This window comes from Ipomoea nil, unplaced genomic scaffold (assembly GCF_001879475.1).
Source record: "Ipomoea nil cultivar Tokyo-kokei standard unplaced genomic scaffold, Asagao_1.1 scaffold2942, whole genome shotgun sequence".
Lineage (NCBI taxonomy): Eukaryota > Viridiplantae > Streptophyta > Magnoliopsida > Solanales > Convolvulaceae > Ipomoea > Ipomoea nil.
The window spans coordinates 476,941-498,772 of NW_017619370.1; the positions used below are offsets into that span (position 1 = coordinate 476,941).

The 21,832-nt window shown below is 35.9% G+C and overlaps 1 long non-coding RNA gene and 1 other non-coding gene across 2 annotated transcripts; both read right to left on the bottom strand.

Annotated features, from left to right (window-relative positions):
• Positions 1–6,980: 6,980 nt before the first annotated feature.
• Positions 6,981–21,781, bottom strand: LOC109162464. Its single transcript, XR_002051086.1, has 3 exons — positions 21,025–21,781; positions 20,949–20,952; positions 6,981–6,994 (listed from the first exon to the last, which is right to left on the bottom strand). It is a non-coding gene; the product is annotated as an uncharacterized LOC109162464 (long non-coding RNA).
• TRNAG-UCC lies at positions 20,647–20,721 on the bottom strand. The gene has a single exon. It is a non-coding gene; the product is annotated as a tRNA-Gly (tRNA).
• Positions 21,782–21,832: the final 51 nt, after the last annotated feature.

The following is a 21,832-nucleotide window of genomic DNA, read 5'->3' on the forward strand; positions in this document are numbered from 1 at the left end:
TTGGTTCGGCCAGAACCGAACCGAGAGCACCTACTCTCGTGCTACAGAGGAGCAAGAGAGGTTGTGGTGCACCGAGAGCACAACTCTCATGCATCTGTGACCACGTGAGTAGTGCAGTTTCGGGTTGCACCACAGCGCGCACCAGAGTTGTACTCTCGTGTTGCCTGGTCCGTGTGCTCTCGTGTGAACCTGCACCCCAACGGTCTGAAACCCAAAAGTTCAGCCTGTTGTACAGATTAAACTCATCGGTTATGGAATTAATACTGTTTTAATTCCAATTTTTAAATTCTGAGTTTAATCCTACTTAGTGGTGACCGTTACAAGTGTTACACAATTGGTTTTAACACCAATTTAATGGCCATGTTGAATGCTATCACTCCAACATCCCTATATAAAGAGAGGTAGAAGCAGTATCATTTTACACAGTGAGAAACAAAGGAATTCCAGTAACTTTTCATCTTCAAAACTTCTGCTTCTACTCTCTTCTTTACCCAGCAGTGTTCTTGCTCTTGCTTTGTTTGCCGGGTTCCTTGTTTAGGTGATTAAACAAGGAATTGTAGCACCTTTTATCCTGGGAAACCTAGGCTACAACGCTCCTAGCACTTGTGGGAGGTAGCAAATAAGGTTTTACGGAAAAGAACTTTGAGTTCGAACTCGTGCTAAATCTATACCCAAACACTCAACCTTTTCCTTCCCAGTTTTTCCTTTCCCATATAATATTAATCTTTTCGTAGGATTATTATTTTTGAGATTTTACAACCATATTACCCAACATGTTGTGCTTTTATTTATATATATACTCAAGTTCGTAACTGATTAATGCATAATGATTAATTTCAGGGTTAAAGAAGAAACTTATTTTGATAGATATTGACGAGTTTTTCAGAAAAGTTAATAAGTTGGTGGAAGGTGCAGAAGATCGAATAAAGAACATCAGTATGGGGTGTTGTGCTTATATATATATATATCGTCCGGAAATGGGCTGGCCTTGCGGGCTAATCTGGTACAGTCACTTGGTTCGGCCAGAACCGAACCGAGAGCACATACTCTCGTGCTACAGAGGAGCAAGAGAGGTTGTGGTGCACCGAGAGCACAACTCTCGTGCATTTGTGACCACGAGAGTAGTGCAGTTTCGGGTTGCACCACAGCGCGCACCAGAGTTGTACTCTCGTGTTGCCTGGTCCGTGTGCTCTCGTGTGAACCTGCACCCCAACGGTCTGAAACCCAAAAGTTCAGCCTGTTGTACAGATTAAACTCATCGGTTACGGAATTAATACTGTTTTAATTCCAATTTTTAAATTCTGAGTTTAATCCTACTTAGTGGTGACCGTTACAAGTGTTACACAATTGGTTTTAACACCAATTTAATGGCCATGTTGAATGCTATCACTCCAACATCCCTATATAAAGAGAGGTAGAAGCAGTATCATTTTACACAGTGAGAAACAAAGGAATTCCAGTAACTTTTCATCTTCAAAACTTCTGCTTCTACTCTCTTCTTTACCCAGCAGTGTTCTTGCTCTTGCTTTGTTTGCCGGGTTCCTTGTTTAGGTGATTAAACAAGGAATTGTAGCACCTTTTATCCTGGGAAACCTAGGCTACAACGCTCCTAGCACTTGTGGGAGGTAGCAAATAAGGTTTTACGGAAAAGAACTTTGAGTTCGAACTCGTGCTAAATCTATACCCAAACACTCAACCTTTTCTTTCTCAGTTTTTCCTTTCCCATATAATATTAATCTTTTCGTAGGATTATTATTTTTGAGATTTTACAACCATATTACCCAACATGTTGTGCTTTTATTTATATATATATATATATATATATATATATATATATATATATATATATATATATGTATATATATATATATATATGTATATATATATATATACTCAAGTTCGTAACTGATTAATGCATAATGATTAATTTCAGGGTTAAAGAAGAAACTTATTTTGATAGATATTGACGAGTTTTTCAGAAAAGTTAATAAGTTGGTGGAAGGTGCAGAAGATCGAATAAAGAACATCAGTATGGGGTGTTGTGCTTATATATATATATATATATATATATATATATATATATATATATATATATATCCTCCGGAAATGGGCTTGCCTTGGGGGCTAATCTGGTACAGTCACTTGGTTCGGCCAGAACCGAATCGAGAGCACCTACTCTCGTGCTACAGAGGAGCAAGAGAGATTGTGGTGCACCGAGAGCACAACTCTCGTGCATCTGTGACCACGAGAGTAGTGCAGTTTCGGGTTGCACCACAGTGCGGACGAGAGTTGTTCTCTCGTGTTGCCTGGTCCGTGTGCTCTCGTGTGAACCTGCACCCCAACGGTCTGAAACCCAAAAGTTCAGCCTGTTGTACAGATTAAACTCATCTGTTACAGAATTAATACTGTTTTAATTCCAATTTTTAAATTCTGAGTTTAATCCTACTTAGTGGTGACCGTTACAGGTGTTACCCAATTGGTTTTAACACCAATTTAATGGCCATGTTGAATGCTATCACTCCAACATCCCTATATAAAGAGAGGTAGAAGCAGTAGCATTTTACACAGTGAGAAACAAAGGAATTCCAGTAACTTTTCATCTTCAAAACTTCTGCTTCTACTCTCTTCTTTACCCAGCAGTGTTCTTGCTCTTTCTTTGTTTGCCGGGTTCCTTGTTTAGGTGCTTAAACAAGGAATCGTAGCACGTTTTTTCCTGGGAAACCTAGGCTACAACACTCCTAGCACTTGTGGGAGGTAGCAAATAAGGTTTTAAGGAAAAGAACTTTGTGTTCGAACTCGTGCTAAATCTATACCCAAACACTCAACTTTTTTCTTCCCAGTTTTTCCTTTCCCATATAATATTAATCTTTTCGTAGGATTATTATTTTTGAGATTTTACAACCATATTACCCAACGTGTTGTGCTTATATATATATATATATATATATATATATATATATATATATATATATATATATACTCTAGTTCGTAACTTATTAATGCATAATGATTAATTTCTGGGTTAAAGAAGAAACTTATTTTGATAGATATTGACGAGTTTTTCAGAAAAGTTAATAAGTTGGTGGAAGGTGCAGAAGATCGAATAAAGAACGTCAGTATGGGGTGTTGTGCTTATATATATATATATATATATATATATATATATATATATATATATATATATATCGTCCGGAAATGGGCTGACCTTGCGGGCTAATCTGGTACAGTCACTTGGTTCGGCCAGAACCGAACCGAGAGCACCTACTCTCGTGCTACAGAGGAGCAAGAGAGGTTGTGGTGCACCGAGAGCACAACTCTCGTGCATCTGTGACCACGAGAGTAGTGCAGTTTCGGGTTGCACCACAGTGCGCACCAGAGTTGTACTCTCGTGTTGCCTGGTCCGTGTGCTCTCGTGTGAACCTGCACCCCAGCGGTCTGAAACCCAAAAGTTCAGCCTATTGTACAGATTAAACTCATCTGTTACGGAATTAATACTGTTTTAATTCCAATTTTTAAATTCTGAGTTTAATCCTACTTAGTGGTGACCGTTACAGGTGTTACACAATTGGTTTTAACACCAATTTAATGGCCATGTTGAATGCTATCACTCCAACATCCCTACATAAAGAGAGGTAGAAGCAGTAGCATTTTACACAGTGAGAAACAAAGGAATTCCAGTAACTTTTCATCTTCAAAACTTTTGCTTCTACTCTCTTCTTTACCCAGCAGTGTTCTTGCACTTGCTTTGTTTGCCGGGTTCCTTGTTTAGGTGCTTAAACAAGGAATCGTAGCACGTTTTATCCTGGGAAACCTAGGCTAAAACGCTCCTAGCACTTTTGGGAGGTAGCAAATAAGGTTTTAAGGAAAAGAACTTTGTGTTCGAACTCGTGCTAAATCTATACCCAAACACTCAACCTTTTCCTTCCCAGTTTTTCCTTTCCCATATAATATTAATCTTTTCGTAGGATTATTATTTTTGAGATTTTACAACCATATTACCCAACATGTTGTGATTTTATATATATATATATATATATAAATATATATATATATATATATATATATATATATATATATATATATATATATATATATATATACTCTAGTTCGTAACTGATTAATGCATAATGATTAATTTCAGGGTTAAAGAAGAAGCTTATTTTGATAGATATTGACGAGTTTTTCAGAAAAGTTAATAAGTTGGTGAAAGTTATTGACGAATAAGTTGATGTTCTTTATTCGATCTTCTGCACCTTCCACCAACTTATTAACTTTTCTGAAAAACTCGTCAATATCTATCAAAATAAGCTTCTTCTTTAACCCTGAAATTAATCATTATGCATTAATCAGTTACGAACTAGAGTATATATATATATATATATATATATATATATATATATATATATATATATATATATATATATATATATATATATATATATATATATATATATATCGTCCCGAAATGGGCTGGCCTTGTGGGCACGAATGTCGTCCGGAAATGGGCTGGCCTTGCGGGCTAATCTGGTATAGTCACTTGGTTCGGCCAGAACCGAACCGAGAGCACCTACTCTCGTGCTACAGAGGAGCAAGAGAGGTTGTGGTGCAGCGAGAGCACAACTCTCGTGCATCTGTGACCACGAGAGTAGTGCAGTTTCGGGTTGCACCACAGTGCGCGCGAGAGTTGTTCTCTCGTGTTGCCTGGTCCGTGTGCTCTCGTGTGAACCTGCACCCCAACGGTCTGAAGCCCGAAAGTTCAGCCTGTTGTACAGATTAAACTCATCTGTTACGGAATTAATACTGTTTTAATTCCAATTTTTAAATTCTGAGTTTAATCCTACTTAGTGGTGACCGTTACAGGTGTTACACAATTGGTTTTAACACCAATTTAATGGCCATGTTGAATGCTATCACTCCAACATCCCTATATAAAGAGAGGTAGATGCAGTAGCATTTTACACAGTGAGAAACAAAGGAATTCCAGTAACTTTTCATCTTCAAAACTTCTGCTTCTACTCTCTTCTTTACCCAGCAGTGTTCTTGCTCTTTCTTTGTTTGCCGGGTTCCTTGTTTAGGTGCTTAAACAAGGAATCGTACCACGTTTTTTCCTGGGAAACCTAGGCTACAACGCTCCTAGCACTTGTGGGAGGTAGCAAATAAGGTTTTAAGGAAAAGAACTTTGTGTTCGAACTCGTGCTAAATCTATACCCAAACACTCAACCTTTTCCTTCCCAGTTTTTCCTTTCCCATATAATATTAATCTTTTCGTAGGATTATTATTTTTGGGATTTTACAACCATATTACCCAACATGTTGTGCTTATATATATATATATATATATATATATATATATATATATATATATATATATATATATATACTCTAGTTCGTAACTGATTAATGCATAATGATTGATTTCAGGGTTAAAGAAGAAACTTATTTTGATAGATATTGACGAGTTTTTCAGAAAAGTTAATAAGTTGGTGGAAGGTGCAGAAGATCGAATAAAGAACATCAGTATGGGGTGTTGTGCTTATATATATATATATATATATATATATATATATATATATATATATATATATATATATATATATCGTCCGTAAATGGGCTGGCCTTGCGGGCTAATCTGGTATAGTCACTTGGTTCTGCCTGAACCGAACCGAGAGCACCTACTCTCGTGCTATAGAGGAGCAAGAGATGTTGTGGTGCACCGAGAGCACAACTCTCGTGCATCTGTGACCACGAGAGTAGTGCAGTTTCGGGTTGCACCACAGTGCGCACGAGAGTTGTACTCTCGTGTTGCCTGGTCCGTGTGCTCTCGTGTGAACCTGCACCCCAACGGTCTGAAACCCGAAAGTTCAGCCTGTTGTACAGATTAAACTCATCTGTTACGGAATTAATACTGTTTTAATTCCAATTTTTAAATTCGGAGTTTAATCCTACTTAGTGGTGACCGTTACAGGTGTTACCCAATTGGTTTTAACACCAATTTAATGGCCATGTTGAATGCTATCACTCCAACATCCCTATATAAAGAGAGGTAGAAGCAGTAGCATTTTACACAGTGAGAAACAAAGGAATTCCAGTAACTTTTCATCTTCAAAACTTCTGCTTCTACTCTCTTCTTTACCCAGCAGTGTTCTTGCTCTTTCTTTGTTTGCCGGGTTCCTTGTTTAGGTGCTTAAACAAGGAATCGTAGCACGTTTTATTCTGGGAAACCTAGGCTACAACGCTCCTAGCACTTGTGGGAGGTAGCAAATAAGGTTTTAAGGAAAAGAACTTTGTGTTCGAACTCGTGCTAAATCTATACCCAAACACTCAACCTTTTCCTTCCCAGTTTTTCTTTTCCCATATAATATTAATCTTTTCGTAGGATTATTATTTTTGGAATTTTACAACCATATTACCCAACATGTTGTGCTTTTATATATATATATATATATATATATATATATATATATATATATATATATATATATATATATATATATATATATATATATATATGTGTGTGTGTGTGTGTGTATGTACTCTAGTTCGTAACTGATTAATGCATAATGATTAATTTCAGGGTTAAAGAAGAAACTTATTTTGATAGATATTGACGAGTTTTTCAGAAAAGTTAATAAGTTGGTGGAAGGTGCAGAAGATCGAATAAAGAATATCAGTATGGGGTGTTGTGCTTATATATATATATATATATATATATATATATATATATATATAATTTAGTTGTAAATACATGCGTGCATTTCAGTGATTAATATATGCTTAATTTTTAATTCCAGGCTTTAAAATGAGACTTTTTTCGAAAGACATTGAAGGGTTTATGAGTGAAATTGATAAGTTGGATGAAAGGTGATGCTAATGTGGAAAAGCAGATTGAGTCTCATCCTGTACTGTTGCTGATGTAGCACAAGGAAAACTGAAGAAAACCCACAACGTAACATGGAGAAAAGTACCACAGAAGTATGAGGTGTTGTGCTCTGCCCTGGGCGATTGTGTGCATTGCGAAAAAAAATTTGCAATGGATTTGGGGAGAGTTCTATGGAAGAAATAATGATTTTCACCCACCTCCAAATTATCCAAGTTTCTATATTTTTTCAAAGAAGTTAAGAATTGAAGAAGATCCTGACCCACTTGATAGGTTGTTAATTTGCATAATAAACTTGAAGATACCTGGCCTAATGAGGAACCTAAGATCTCCTAGTATATACATGTTTTTTGCAATATATAGTTTCAAGAGAATAAAAATATGAAATATTGAAATTACTAGCATTTTATGCTTCTGATTTGCCAGATGAAACAGGAAAAGAAGTTGCAGATGAAAGCCAGTTTGCTAGATCTGAAACTGGGATTAAGCCATAGTGAAGATTGTTAGTAATGTTATATTTCTAGTTCATTTAATATGTTACATAGCTTGTATTATTATAATTGAATTAGTCCTGTAACTAATAGCTATTGTATAGGGTTAGTTAGATAGGACTCTAATCCCTTTTGTATCTCTGTAACCTGTTGCATTTTGAATTCACGATAATCATTTACTCATCTGGTATCAGTTAGCTAGGTGATCTCTCTCTCTTTCCTAACCATGTCGACAAACTCCAGTGAAAGAACGGTCACCGCCGCTACACCACCACCTCTGTCCACCCCCAACACCTTAGCCTTGGCTCACCACTTCATATCCATGAAGCTCACCACAAAGAACTTCCTCTTCTGGCGCACTCAATTGGTGCCCTTTCTGCGTGGACAAGGCTTGCTTGGCTTCGTCACTGGTGACACTCCATGTCCTCCGGCGACTCTTGAAACTCCGGCGTCCGGGAGGCTGCTTCTGGGGCCACGACGTCAAACACCATGGTGAATCCGGCGCATGGCCGATGAGGTCCTTTACCTCGCTGTTGGCCGCACGACGTCGCAGAAGGTGTGGACGTCCGTCACGGCGGCGCTCAGTTCCTCGACATGGGTGAGGTGCCTTGCTCAGTTCCAGTCGCTCAGGCAAGGCGACAACACCCCCACGGAATATCTCGGCAGAACTCGTTGGTGGAAGACCTTGCGTTGGCCGGCCGTCCGGTCTCGCTCGATGAACAAAACCTTTGGGTTTTCCGTGGACTCCGGCCGGAGTTCCGGTGGATGGCCTCTTCTCTTGCGGCGTCTGGCACTCCGATGTGGATACCGCAGCTCTCGGAGTATCTACATTTTTTTACTTATTTAAAAAAATGTTGCACCCTTTATTTTTAATATATTAATACTAGATCTCCATCCGTCTGAACTTTCAGTTCGACGGTTGAGATTTATACTCATTTTACACATAAACAATTATTTTTATCTGATCCACTAACATTAGTTTTAAAAAATTAATCAAAAATTTTTTACTCCATTATTCTATATTAATACAATGCTTGTAAAGAAATGAATACTAGTCATGTAACTTATATAATAAATTAAAATTTAATAAAACCATTTTAACCATTCCAGTTATTAAGATACCATTTACCTTCCGTATATGGAGGGGTTCTTGAACCGCAAATTATGCCGTGCAACCGAATGCATCATGTAAGGTGCATACGGTTGCAAAACGGTGTTGTTTTGTTAAAAAGCGACACGGTTCGCATAAAAAATATATATATTTTATTTTGGATGGCCGTTAACGGCGTTGTACATAGCATATTACTCATTCAAAGTTTCCATTCCCGGATTTTGGTAGTTTGGCCTTTGGATGTTAGTCTCTGTAAGATCGCAATCGCAATCGCAAGGGTTTTCTGATTTTGTGTATGGATTATATGATGGAGGAGGCAATAGATCATAGAGATCAAGCAGTTGATGGATTGCATACGGTTCCAGGTTTTTTTGCAGTTGGTTTTGTTGATTTTTGTTAATCTGCAATCGATATTTTGCAATTTTTTATGGTTTCGAGATCGTTTGCGTTTATTTTGATTGTTGCAGAGTGGTTTATTGTTTTTGGTGTTTATATTTAGTCTGATTTGTATACAATGTATGTGATGTTGGTGATTCTAGTCTGAGATTATTCATAATTTGTGGTGTTTATGTGTTTATGGTATTCTGAATGAATGAAATATATATCCATAATTTTTGAACTATATATCCAGAAATTGTGAGCTAAATATCCAGAATTATAATACTATATATCCAGAATTTCTGAACTGATACTCTGTTCTGGATTGTATACAATGTATGTGATGTTGGTGATTTTAGTTTGAGATTATTCATAATTTGTGGTGTTTATGGGTTTATGGTATTCTTAATGAATGAACTATACATGCATAATTATTCAACTATATATCCAGAAATAGTGAGCTATATATCTAGAATTCTAATACTATATATCCAGAATTCTAATACTATATATCCAGAATTTCTAGTTGATACTCTGTTCTGGCTTGTAACATTATGCAGTTAGTGAAGATGTTGTTGCTGATTCATCAAGTTCAGATCCAATAGAGTTAGACATTGATGGTTCTTCTTCAATTCCAGGTTTATATATAGTTTTATATGTTCATAATTCACACTGTTTAGCATTGTTATATTTTCATTCTTTTTCCATGGAGAATGTTATTCCTTTGTAGAGCATGGCTGGATTTATTCGGCATTCCCCGCACCCCCTCTACTTAGGAATTATATTTTAATGGAATGTTTATTATTTGTTATACTTGAGGTTATATATTGCATTTGCAGTTGATGAAGATTTGGTTGGTGTTGTTGTAAGTAACGGGGTTACGTTGAAGCTTATGAGCTGTATAACAATTATGCATATAGAGTTGGTTTTAGTGTGAGGAAGGGTAATCAACGTTGCAAGGTATACAGTAAAACAGTTCAAATGAAGATGTTTATGTGTTCTAAAGCTGGTTTTAAGGTTAAGGCAAACACTGGTGTTAAGGCCTATTCAAAAATTGACATAAGGACAAGGTGTGGTGCATGTGTCCAGTTTGACTTGGGTAAGGATGGGTTGTGGACAGTTACAAAACACGTAAAAGTGCACAACCACGAGTTATGTGCGGTAGACAAGAGTCATCTACTTCGTTCACATAGAAATGTTGGAGATAATCAGTTGTTATATTTAAAAGATTTAAAGAATAGTGGCGTTGCAACAGCAGATGGTATTAGGTTTTTGAAACATCAAGCAGGGGGTCTCCATTAATTGGTTTCACTAATCGAGATGCTTATAATTCGATTGCTTCTGATACTTTGAAGCGTTTGGATGGAACAGCTTCGAACTCATTAATTGAAATATTTAGGAAGAGGCAGTCTACTGAGTTTGATTTTTTCTTCAATTTTGAAGTTGATTGCGATTCAAGATTGTGCAGTTTTTTTTTTGGAGGGATGGTCGGATGAGACAGGATTACGAGTTGTTTGGGGATTTGTTAGTGCATGATACAACATATCGCACCAATAAATATGATATGATTTGTGGCCCTTTTGTAGAGATGAACCATCACTGCATGAATGTAATGTTTGGATGTGGTTTTTTGATGAATTAGAGGATAGAATCATTTGTGTGGTTGTTTAGAGCATTTTTAAGATCTATGGATGGGAAGTGTCCACAGTCTATCATGACAGATCAATGTGCATCCATGGCTGCTGCTATTTGTCATGTGTTTCCAACATCATGTCATCGTCTTTGCATATGGCATATTGGTGAGAATTCGAAGAAGCATATCAAGGCGTTAAGGAATAATAAGGATTTCTTGGATATGTTTAACTGTGTGTTGAAATACACAGATACTGAAGCTGAGTTTGAATTTTATTGGACAAGGTATGTCCACTACTTTTTTTGTTTTCATTTTATTCATTATTATGTGAATACATAGTATTAGAATCATGGATATATAGTATTAGAATTATGGATATATAGTATTAGGGGTCTGAACATGTAGTAGTAAAGTAAGGAGCTTCCTGCTTGTCTCTGAATTATATGCATTCAATTTATGGATTTATAGTATATGAATTGTGGATATTTAATATTAGAATTATGGATATGTAGTATTATAATTATGGATATATAGTATTAGGTGTCTGAACATGTAGTAATAAAGCATGGAACTTTCTGCTTGTCTCTGAATTATATGCATTCAATTTATGGATTTATAGTATTGGAATTGTGGATATATAGCATTAGAATTATGGCTATATAGTATTAGTTGTCTGAACATGTAGAAGTAAAGCAGGGATCTTCCTGATTGTCTCTGAATTATATGCATTCAATTTATGGATTTATAGTATTGGAATTGTGGATATATAGCATTAGAGTTCTGAACATATGTTAGAGATGTGCTGATCTTGTTTTTTTTTTTTTTTTTTCCATTCCATAAATATTTGTGCTTGTGTCTTATCATTTTCAGGCTGGTGACTGACTATAAGTGTCACAAGAATACTTGGATACAAAAGCTTTATGACTGTAGGGAGAAGTGGTGTCCAGCATTTAACAAGGATTATTTTTCAGGGGGCATTTTATCGTCGTAAAAGAGTGAAACCACAAATCATTCGATTTCGAGAAGGCTGTATAAGACTGCTGGTCTTTGTAATTTCTATTCATAATTTGTTAGTGTAATTTCTGAATGGAGAAGTAAAGAGAATGGTGAAGATTTTCGTTCTGCTCAAGGGGTACCCACTATGATGATGGAGCACGTGAAACTTCTTTTACATGCTAGAGAAGTATATACCATTGAGATATATTATTTGTTTGAGGAACAATTTATGAAAGACAATTCTTGTCATCAAGAAATGGTGTTGAATGATGGTTTTCAGCTCAAGTATCATGTATGGCGTCCAGATATAGACATTATAAGGCACGAAGTTAGTTTTAAGCTGACCAACTTGGACATTTCTTGTAGTTGCAAGTTGATTTCTGAGTTGGGAATTTTATGCTGCCATTGCCTACGTATTCTTCATGTACATTGTATTTCTAGTATCCCTGATAAATATATCATGAAAAGGTGGACTAAAAAAGTGGTTGATGGTAGGAATGTGAATATTGGTCCAATGTTTTATAAAGTTGTTGTTCCTCCTTCAATTTGGGTTGTTGAGATTAGTAGAAAATTTCAAAGATTGATTGCATCTAGTCAAGATAACAGTGTAACTAGGCAGTTCTGTGATGAAGCAGTTGAGGATGCAAAGAAAAAGGTTGAAGCTGAGATTGGCTATGTGCATATTGAAGAGTGTGGATTTCATCTTCAAGTGGTGTCGTTCAAAATCCTTCAAACCGGAGATCAAAAGGTGAGCGTAATGTAAGGAGGAGTAGTGTTATTGAAAAGAAGTACTATTTTGCAAGGGGGAGAAGGAGTGCTGCAAATAAAGTTGCGTCGAGTACAAAGGGTGTTGTTCAGTCGTTGGTTGTGGAAAGTCTATCCAAGATTACCGGAGATGGGTACCTTGTACATCCAAGTTCTGGGAGTTCAGAGTTTTATCAGTTTAGTAATGATTTAGATGATAATGCAGCTGTAGATTGAGGTTAATACAAGTTGTTACCTGTTTTGAGGATATCAATTTACAAGTGTTTGCACTGTGTATTCAAAATTTTAGTACTTGTTGCTTTGCAGATTTACAGCTATATATTCATAATATTAAAGCAATACATCCATAATCTGAGAACTATATGTCCACAAATTATTGGACTTTTATGTCACAGTTGTAAAAATATTCATAATTTTATATCAATATATCCACAATTTTAAAGCTATATGTCCATAATCTTAGAACTATAACATTACAAATAGTTGAACTTTATGTTTACACTTATGTAAAATGTTCATAATTTTATATCCTTTTGTCCATAATCTTAAATTTATATATTCGTAATTTGAGAATTATATATTCATAAATTCTTGAAATTTATGTTCACAGTTGTAAAATGTTCATAATTTTATATCCATTTATCGACAATTTTAAAACTATATGTCCATAATCTTAGAACTATAAATTCACAAATAGTTGAACTTTATGTTTATACTTACGTAAAATATTCATAATTTTATATCCATATATCCATAATCTTAAACCTATATATCCATAATCTGATAACTATATATTCAGAAATTCGTGAACTTCATAGATCAGAAATTGCAAAATTTGCAATAAAGTAGTTACAAAACAATTTTTTATCATAACAAAAAACGTTGTTAGAAATCAGTGCTTGTACATTCAATGATCTTATACAATATTTACTTCTTCTTGTCTTCAACCTTTGCAGCTTTTATGACTTCGTTTATGACGGTGTTCAATTTCGATGTGATGATACAAGCAGCATACTTTGCCCTCAACTCATAAATGAAGTTAGTCTGTAAATTAAGAAAAATAAATAATTAGTTTATTGTAATTTTGTTATCTTTTTTAATGTAGCTTGAATGTAATATATTTATGTTACTCTTACATTTGTGTGCATATTTTTCCTGAATCCAGGCTTCCAGTTTTTTAGAGCTCCGCCCATGTAAGTCTACATATGTCGCATCACATATATGCCACAGTCGGTGACATTCTCAGTGTTCTTCCAATCCATTGCAAGGAACTCTACTGGCATGGTGTTCAACTTGGAAGCCAAGGGGTATTGTTCTGCTGCCAGGTACGCCTTGAATGCCTCAATCTGGTAAAAAATTAGCTCAATGTTCATAATGTTTTAAAGTCAATATATAGGTAACAGTAAGGAGTTATTATTATTATTATTATTATTATTATTATTATTATTATTATTATTATTATTATTATTATAATATAAGCTACCAATGCATGTGGACAGTCTCCATATTTATCAAGCTCTGAAACACCAGATGACAATTCTTTTTGTCTATCACCTGAACTTTGGATTCCTTGACATTGATACACACAACAAAGTAGTGCCCATGGCGATGCACTGGGAAAAATATCTAATTCCAAAACAAAGGTAAAGCGATGTTAATATTTATGGACATGATAAATTGAAAGTGGATGTGTGTAATAGATCTTACAAGGTCTTCATCATTGATTTCTAGGTTTCCAAAACTTAATATTTCATAGTTCAATCTATCATTGAAATTTTCCCTCTTTCTCTCGGCCGGGAGACTTTTCATCCAATCATCAGATGGATCAAGCTGCAGCTGTTTTTGAATATACAGAATGCAAAAATGAGTATTCAAAAGGCTTAGAGTACTATATATCCAAAATTTATAAGCTATACATCTAGAATTATAATGCTATACAGTCAGATTTTTAAAAATAGGCATCTGCATGTCAAAAATAACTCTTACATGTGGCAGTGTGGTGAAGAATACTCGTTTTGGTTCCCCAACAGCACGTTCCGTGTTCTTCAAAGTTAGCCGCAAAGACCAAACATTCAAGAAGATTATATCCAGATCGCCATTGCTCAAAGTTGAGAAGTGAGACCTTGTTAGGTAGTAGTCACCATAGCTGAACAGCAACTCACTACAACACCAAAATAATAATGATAATAATAACAATAATAATAATAATAATAATAATAATAATAATAATAATAATAATAATAATATGAAATATTTAAGTAATTAAAAATTTGTTATAAATATGTGTGTTCAAACATACTCTTCCGGGTGTTCGTCAGACACACTCAAGAATGCATAGTTTGAGATTATTTTCTCCCGGGGACTTGCATTGTGCATAAAACCTGCATTCTTTGTCCAGTATGGTGCCCTCAGACAAAGAGGTTTGTTCTTGAATCTTCGCTGTGGTCTCTTCCTAACAGTTACGTCTTCAACATCAGACCCACTTTCTTGCATGACTCTGTTGTTTATATATCCACAATGTTAGAACTTTATATCCATAATCTTAAAGGTATATGTCCATAATCATAGAACTATACATTCACAGAATAGTAGAACTTTATGTTTACACAGTTACGTAAAAATGTTCATAATTTTATATCTATATATCCACAATCTCAAAGCTATATGTCCATAATCTTAGAACTATAAAATCACAAATATCCACATATCATAATCTTAAAATGTTCACAGTTCTAAAAATGTTCATAATTTTATATCTATATATCCACAATCTCAAAGCTATATGTCCATAATCTTAGAACTATAAAATCACAAATATTCACATATCCATAATTTTAAAATGTTCATAATTTTATATCTATATATCCACAATCTCAAACCTATATGTCCATAATCTTAGAACTATAAAATCACAAATACCCACATATCCATAATCTTAGAACTATAAATTCATAATGTTAAAGCTAAATGTTAATAACAAAGTGTCAATTTACCCATCAAAGTCATCAACATCAGCATCAGCAGCAGGGTTTACAGGTGTGGTATGATGAACATATCTTTGAAATGGGACTCTAACAAGTGGAGGAGTTACTTCTTCTCCCAAGGATGTTGACAGTCCTGCATCTTTTCCAATTTTTTGAACCAAAGCATCCAATGGTTCTTCCTCAGAAACTGCTTGCTCTGTTACATGTTCATGTGGATGTGGCTGGGATGCAGAAATTGCTTGCTCTGTTACTTGTTCATGCGGCTGCGGCTGGGATGCAGAGCGGTGTATCCCCAAATCAAATGATGGAGGTTCAAATTCCATGGTTCTTGTTATCTTCTGAAATGCTTCCACCAATGAATCCACTGCCGTTGTGAAGGTTTCACTCCCAAAGAATATGTCATCCAGCTGAGAGGCAGTTGGAACGGAAGTTGATTAAATTGCACTTGCAGCACCTAGCATGTTTGATATCCCTGAGAATGCTTTCTTCATCACTTCAATAGGTGCACCCTGCTTTCCAATTTCAGACATAGCTTCACCGAACTCCAGAACATTTGATGTTAGCTTTTGGAGCACACGGGTCACCCTGTCAACACTTGAGAGTGGCTCATTTGTAGGTGGAGTTGGTGTTGCAGTAGCAGGAATAGAAGAAGTAGTAGCCTGTGAGGTGGTAGCAGCAGCAATACATGCAGGTCGTGGCAGTGAGGTGGTAGCAGCAGCAGTACATGCAGGTTGTCGCAGTGAGGTGGTAGCAGCACTCCTTGGCTTCTTAATTCTAGGGACAACCTTTCCCTTTCCAAACCCCCCGGCTTTTTTTTCAACCTTGACCCTCTTTCTTACAAGATTGCTTGTCCAAGCAAGTATGCTAGGGTATGTCCTGCTGACCTTCATTCCTTTGAATTATACTCGATCAAAGTAGAACAACTACAAATTACAGAAGATTATGTTAAAAATCAAGTTAGAACAACTACATACCCATGTATTCTTAATTGCATGTTCACAGAGTAATGCATTCATATTCATAGAGTACTATATATCCATAATCACATAACTATATATCCGTAATTTTAAAACTATATATCCACAAGTTCAGAACTATATATTCAGATCTTAATAAACTGAGTATATTCCAAATTTCATGCATATATATCCATAAATTCATAACTATACATCCAAAAATACATTACTATATATCCAGAATTCTTTAATGTTTGTTCATAGAGTAATACATTCATATGTTCACAGAGTACTATATATCCATAATTAGATAACTATATATCTATAGTTGTAAAACTATATATCCACAAATTCAGAACTATATATTAAGATATTAATAAACTGAGTATATTCCAAGTTTCATGCATATATATCCATAAATTAATAACTATACATCCACAAATACATTACTATATATCCAGAATTTTTAAATCTTTATTCATAGAGTAATACATTCATATATTCACAGAGTACTATATATCCATAATTACATAACTACATATCCACAATTTAAAAACTATATATCCACAAATTCAGAACTATATATTCAGATCTTAATAAACTGAGTATATTCCAAATGTCATGCATATATATCCATAATAAATTCTTAAATATACATCCACAACTACATAACATTCATGCAATTAGATTAAAGACAATAAGAACTTACCAATATCAATGTCATTGGCCCCCAAAAGGTTCTGCTTCTGTCTTCCTTGTAAGTCTCAACCGAGTCAATGAGAAATTTGTATGTGTATCCGCACCAATTGTATTGTTTAATCATATGAACATGAATCAACGACTTTAAGATTCTGTAGTTGGAGTATCGTGTTGTGTTTCCTTGAAGCATGGAGGAAACGGAAAAGACCACAAAATCTCTCTTGAATTCGTCACCATGGCTAGCTCTTCTAACAATCTCATCTGGCATTTGTGTCGTTATTGGTGATCCTGTTATAATACTCCACCTCCGTCTCCATGCAGTCAGCAGCCTTTTGTATGCAGGGGTTGAATTGTCTTCCATTTTTGTTTCCTCTTCAACTTCCATATTCCCTCGGGGGATCCCCAACGTGTACTCGACATCTTCTTCATCAATGTGGAGAATATCATCATCCAATACAAAATCACATCTGAAAACATTAAATTTGTCCAGCAGGTATTCCACCAACTTTGATTCATTGGTGCAGAGTTGGAGATGTAGAAGTCCACCAAATCCAACATCAACTGCAGCTTGTTTCTGCTGTGGTGAGAGCCTCTGGACAAGGGTCGAACATCAATTTTGGCCCCATCCTTGTACTGAAGTAATCTGCCCTTCTTTCCGTCCTCCGTTGTGCTCGGCTTCTCTTGCGCGAAGTTTGGTGCCCTCTTGTTGAAGTCTCTGCAATGGTTGTTTGCACTGTCTTCTGTATTGTTTGTGACCTTGTTTGCCTAGCAAGGTTTTCTTCATTATTTGCGCCAGAACTCTCAGCCGCTTGTTTAATTCAAGATCGCTCTTGTTCTTCTTCTTTTAGTTTCTTGAAGAGCCTCCATTAGTGTAGGTTCGCGTGCCATTTTTGTAAATAAGAATGTCATACATGCAGAAGTATTAAACTACACATCCACAATTATAAAGCTATATATCCATAACTTCATACTATATGTCCACAAATATTTCAAAAGCACCTAAAATAGAAGACACGAATGATATTTTCATACATGCAGAAGTATTAAACTACACATCCACAATTATAAAGCTATATATCCATAACTTCATACCTATATGTCCACAAATATTTCAAAAGCACCAAAAATAGAAGACATGAATGATATTTTCATACATGCAGAAGTATTAAACTACACATCCATAATTATAAAGCTATATATCCATAACTTCATACCTATATGTCCACAAATATTTCAAAAGCACCAAAAATAGAAGACATGAATGATATTTTAATACATGCAGAAGTATTAAACTATACATCCACAATTATAAAGCTATATATCCATAATATCATAACTATATGTACACAAACATTTCAAAAGCACCAAAAATAGAAGACACAAATGATATTTTCATACATGCAAAAGTATTATACTACACATTCACAATTATAAAGCTATAGATCCATAATTTCATAACTATATGTTCATAAATATTTCAAAAGCATAAAAAAAAAAAAAAACAGAGTACTGCTCTGTTTGGAAAAAACCATACATCGTTTGAATTCATATTTACAATCTGTGAACTATATATCCATAACTTTGGTTCTTTATATTCAAAATCCTTTAAATTGTGTTCATAATATTCAGATTTATACTACTTGTTGATACTATTCATAAAATCAACGTTAAAAATCCAAAATCACATTGCAAAACCCTAGTAAAAAATCACAAAAATGTATATCGAATATTAACGTTAAAGTTCTATAAGTCCATATAAATGCATAATACCTGAAGAAGAAGGCGATGAAAATGGCGACAATGCGAGAAAAATGGGCAACAAAACACGGTCACGATGAAGAAGGCGAGAAATGTGACAACGAGTAGACCGAGAGAGCGTCGATGAAGGTTGCAACAGTGGCAATGAAGCTCTATACTGTGTTGAAGCTTGTTGCAGACGAAAGGTGGAAAATGGCGAAAAAAGGTGTCTATTGGCGCTTTATACTAATAATAATTATTTTATTTAAAAAAAAACGATTGGAGGAGTCAAACGGTGCCACTAACGGCACCGTTAGTCCTATAGTGTTAAACGATGTCGTTTTCAACCGTGTGCACCATGTTGCACGGCATAACAATTGCTCTTGAACGCTATCATCATTAGCCCACAGAGATATGAGTTCCTGACCCTAATATATTGCACATTATGAGAATACCATTATTTCCAATTCATATCATAATTAAGAACATTAATTTATTCTTTGGAAAAACTAAGATGCAAGAACACCTACTCAGAGTTCAAAAGGGAGTATAATATTGAGGGGCAACCTCAGCCAAGTTGGGGTATATTGACTTGATAACCACAAGGTTACAAGTTCGATTCTTAATGAAGTGGTTTATTGGAAATGAATGAACATTCAAAAAGTAAATATGTAGTACATTAAAAATGAACATGTATGCCAATAGTCCACCTTACAATTTGAACCATGGTCCACCGTATAAACCTTTTGGTTGAGCCCGTTACACAGAATTTTTCTAGTACGATATGTCTATCTTGTGTGGTTTGCACACACCCTCAAGGTAGCATTTGTAGGTTTGTCACTAAAAGAAGGAGTATAAAATTAAAAATTGTACATTATTAATTAAATACTATTTGATAAGTATAAATTAATTGGTTTAGAATGAAAAGTTATTTATGGATCGGAAGGGAAAAAGGTTTTTTATTTTTTTTTTTCTCGCACAAATATTCGTGATTAGTTATGTCAGTCACATAGTCTTTTTTGAGTAACAACTGAAACTTGAAGTCATTATCTGATGATATGTATTAAATAAATCTCACATTGTGATCTTAGTTGGTAAAGGATTATAATGATGTAAATCAACATAAGTTTCTCATAGTTAATCTATCGGTTCAAGCCAAGAAAACCAATAGATTACTCCTGTTGGGAGTTGAATTTGTGACATTGTAGTTATCAAGTCACTAATCTAATACACTTTTTTTAGGTTACTCCGAAAGTTGAAAGTCTTTTACTAGTGCAGTGAACCATCTTATCAAAATGGAATTAGTGTCAAATTGCCCCCCTAAGTCGAGTGGATAGTGCAATTGGGTCCCCTAAGTGAAAAAAGCTATATTCAGGTCCCCTAAACCTGTAAAATTGTTCAATTAAGTCCAAGTTGACTTGTTTATCAGGTTAAATTCATACGGTGTTGATACGTGTCCTTATTTTATTTTTTTATTAAAAATATTATTTATTATAAATTAATTAAAATAATAATTAATTTTTTTTTTTAAATAAGGACACGTGTCTATTGCTTGGAAGGTAATTATCCTAACTGTTATACTACAAACGCTTCCTGTTGATGAGCAAATGTATAATGTCAAAGCTTTGCATAGACTGAGAAACATGGAATTTCCATGGGAATCTGCAGCTCCATTGTTAAGCATGAATCTAGCTAACAATGTTGTTACCCACTAATGAGAATCTGTTTTTAAACCTGTAGAACAAGATTCTGTGGTCATGTATGACAGCTTTCTGAATTCCCAATAATAGCAGCAGATCAGAATGCATTTCTTGGAAGAGCTGATTCATTTTATGCAGTCATTGTGTGTTATGGACCTATGGGACATGTTTTCATCAAAAGGTGTAAACTTGTGTCAAAATGCATATACTTCTGTTGCACTTGTTAGATAAGGAGATCTAGAACACCCATAATCCATTGCTTGCAGAATAAAATGATTCAAGACAGAAAATCAAAAGCCGGGGAAAAGAACTAAACAATTGCATTTGCCGGGAGTTGAACCCGGGTCATCAATTGCTCGGAAGGCAATTATCCTAACCGTTGGACTACAAACGCCATGACTGTCTAAAATTTCTCGAATCAATTACAAATGAGAAAAGGTGAGAAAGGGCTGCAAAGTACAAATTTCTTACTGCGGCTCTGCTAGCCTGAGAATCTGCTAATCTAATATCAGAATCACCATTCCCATGATAGCTTTGATACAGACCAGCAAAAAAGAAAAAGATTGGAAGCCTGTCAGACAGCCAAGAGACCATCCCAACCATGAACCCATGGCTGAGAACGATCCTCTACAGCTCAGCTCAGTGAAGGTCTGGAGCCGTTAATCACGCTCTAGTCTCTTGGCCATACTTCATCCACCAGGCTTAGTTTCCTGTCTCCTTAGAACTCAAGGATACAGAGGTACGAGCCTATAGAACAGATCCTGTTCAAGTAAGGTCGTGTCCATCTAATTTCTTCAGCAACTTATATTGGGGTATCCGGTTTAATAGGTTTCCGGTGTGGGACAAATTTCCATCTTTTAACAGTGTGTTCTTTGTGTTGTTTTGTCTAGTAAATGTTGCTTGCATTCTTTCTGATCTTGGTGAAGTTTAATCACTGCACATGTCTGTTTACCACCATTCTCTTAATGCATCTCCAGGTGCGAGATCCAAAAAGTATCCCAACCGTTGGACTACAAACGCCATTGATGGGAAGAATTCTCGTGTGCCGACCAAATGTTTGATAAAAGGTGTGAAAGGGTTGCTACAATTTGTGATTGGGTTGGATGATCTATTCGAAGGACCAGTCGATTGGAGGAATTATATAAAGCAGTTGGGGGAGAAAGGAGCAGACAATCTCAGAATCATGCCTCAATATCAGTGCTGTTGGGGATATTGGGCATGAGCCATGGACTTGATGGGCTGGCATTGTTGGGCCAAATGGATCGGGGTGACCGAGAGCAGGGTGGCGGTTGTGGCCGGAGGGGTCCCCGGCGGGGCGCTGGCCTGAGCCGGCGACAGCGCGCCCAGCGTGCCTGGTGCGCGGCTAGGCATGGGCATAGCGCCCCCTTGCGCGGGGGCGCGGCAGTGTGCGACTGCCCCCCTCGCGCAAGGGGCACGGCAGCGCGATTGCCAGCACCCTCGCACGCGGGGTGGCAATCCGCTGGGGAGGTACACGAGGTTTGGGC